This window comes from Balaenoptera ricei, chromosome 20, assembly GCF_028023285.1.
Source record: "Balaenoptera ricei isolate mBalRic1 chromosome 20, mBalRic1.hap2, whole genome shotgun sequence".
Taxonomy (NCBI): Eukaryota; Metazoa; Chordata; class Mammalia; order Artiodactyla; family Balaenopteridae; genus Balaenoptera; species Balaenoptera ricei.
This window is the reverse complement of record NC_082658.1, coordinates 56206057-56208683: the sequence shown is the minus strand read 5'-3', so window position 1 is coordinate 56208683 and position 2627 is coordinate 56206057. Positions and strand designations below refer to the sequence as shown.

The window sequence follows — 2627 nt, the reverse complement described above, 5'->3', positions numbered from 1 at the left end:
TTAGGGTGCATCCCGCTTTAAAACATGCCATGCCTCTATGACCATGACCAGTTCTTACTGGAGAAAGCGTCCTTTTAGCATTAAAGAGAGGAGTGTCATACAGTGTCACCCACTACATCTCTGCAGAGCACCACCCCAGAAGGGCACTGGAGAGTGCCAGCATCCCTCGCTGAAATGCAGTCATAACCGCCCCTGCAACTCAACTCAGAACGATTCTGCAGGAGGCCATGGCTAGCTGGATCTCATCTGTGATAGTTCAGAAGGCCCACAGCATTCTAAAGATAAAAGCTAAGTTCTCCAGAGCAGTGTTTCTCGAATTGCTTTCCATGGAACACCGGAATCGCATGCGGGCTTGGGCTTTGCCAACCTGTTGTCCAATAAGTTTCGGGAAAGCTGGATTTCTTTACCGCAGGGTTTCTCAGAGCCTTGAACTCAGAGCCACCACTACAGACATTCTGCTTATCCTTCAGAAGAGCCTCTGTTTTTGCCCTTTTGCTAGTTCCATTTCACAGATGGGAAGATGAGGCTCAGAGAGGTGAAATTATCTGCCCGGAGTCCTGCAGCTGGACGGTTGGGATCTGAACCTACAGCCGTGTTCCTAACACGAGGCTATATTTTCATCCCACGTTATGGGCCCTGAGAGGCTGCCTTTGTTCCAGCTGAAACCCCTCAGAAAAAACAGAGCAAAGGGCAGCTTTCTGGGGAAGGAGACGAGACAGTGAGGGGGCATGTTACGGGTGTATTAAAGCCTCTGGTATGGGGACCCTTAGCTGTTTCCTGGGGACAATTCACTGGGTTGGGGGGGGGAGTCACAGACTTGTCTGCTGCTCTTCACAGCTGTAACTGTCTCTGGAGTAAGGGGAAGGAGTGTCATCCCCTTTACAAGAAAGTTTCGCAGAGATTTGTGTTGATCCAGATATGCCGGCTCTAGAAGTATCCATTGTTCCATGCGGATTAGTACCACACAACTCCCCTCGCCGACATACCTGATTTCACGGGGTCAGCAGCAGCTCCCAGGTGGCCCGGCTGCTGCCAGGGGATCCTGAGAGCCTGAGTGAGTTACTAGTCACCTGTTCATTCTTCCGCAGCGCTAACGAGCACTTCCTGAGCCCGCTGCTGTGCGTGGGAGACGCAGTGGTAAACGAGTTCAATGTCCCTGTTCTCCAGGAGAGACAGAACTTAACACACAAAGGTCCCGAGGGGTGTAGTTACAACTGAAGTGAGTTCTCCAAAAGGAACATCGTTCTGTGACAACAGGTATCACGGGAGCGTGACCTAGTTTAGGAAGGCATGTGTGGCCGTGAGGGGCACCACTCACATGTCCCTTCAAGAGACCCTCTTCCGAGGAAGCTGGTTGGCTGACAGCTCCCAGCGGCGGCACCTTCAGGTGTTCACACCAAGGCCACTCCCTCCCCAAGTAGCTTGTAGCCAATAGCAGCACAGCAGAGACGCCACAGCTGGGCCACTCCCCCAGGCGGGCAGAGCTTCCCCCAAGCTGAGCTGCCCGGCGGTCCACTGCGCCTCCTTCCCTCTCCCCTTTCGCAGGGGTCAGACCTGAAGGCTCTCCCCACCTGCTCCTGCTCCCTCACTCCCCCTCATTCCATTTTGGCGTCTGCTTCTGGTTAAAAAAAGACGTAACTGAGTAAACTTTAAAGACCTTATTGGCTTTATTGAATGATTCATGAATCGGGCAGCAACCAATCTAGCAGGTAGAAAGGATCTCCTAGGAGCTGTACAAAATGAGAGGCTTTAATAGGCAGAAACGAGGGCTTCCCTGGTGGTGCAGTAGTTAAGAATCCGCCTGCTAATGCAGGGGACACGGGTTCGAGCCCTGGTCCAGGAAGAGCCCACATGCCACAGTGCAACTAAGCCCGTGCGCCACAACTACTGAGCCTGTGCTCTAGAGCCCGCGAGCCACAACTGCTGAGCCTGCGTGCTGCAACTACTGAAGCCTGCGCGCCTAGGGCCTGTTCTCTGCAACAAGAGAAGCCACAGCTATGAGAAGCCCGCGCACCGCAACAAAGAGTAGCCCCTGCTCTCCACAACTAGAGAAAGCCTGCACGCAGCAATAGGTAGAAACAAGCAGGAACAAGGAAGTTAGACTTGGCAAAAAAGCGGGTTGGTAATTGCAAAGTCATTTTCCTTTAGGGGATGGCGGGGGTCTACCAGGCAGTTTATCTAACTAATACCGATCAGGTGATGCCTGACTGGCTGGTTTAAGATTTCATTTCTGGGGACTTCCCTGGTGGTCCAGTGGTCAGGACTCTGCACTTTGACTGCCAAGGGCCTGGGTTCAATCCCTGGTCAGGGAACTAAGGTCCCGCAGGCCACACGGTGAGGCCAAAAAAAAAAAATTTTTTTTTCATTTCTGGGGGAACTGAAACTGTAATTAAGTCTCAGTTTAGTGGTGACACGGGGCATAAGCAACTCCATTTTGGACCTGTTGTCTTGTTTTTAACACAAGGAAAATTAGAAATTAAATATTTTGAGCAGAATGATCAATGAAAATATAATCTATCAAAACTTGTAGTATACAGCTAAAGGAGTGCTTAAAGGAAAATATTAAGCTTATTAGAAAAGAAGAAAGATATAAGATCAATGATCTAATACTCCATTTCAATAAGCTA

General features: G+C 50.5%; 1 non-coding gene across 1 annotated transcript; it reads left to right on the top strand.

The window, feature by feature from the left end:
• Positions 1-2239: 2239 nt before the first annotated feature.
• Positions 2240-2312, top strand: TRNAQ-UUG (transfer RNA glutamine (anticodon UUG)). The gene has a single exon. It is a non-coding gene; the product is annotated as a tRNA-Gln (tRNA).
• The last annotated feature ends 315 nt before the right edge of the window (positions 2313-2627 follow it).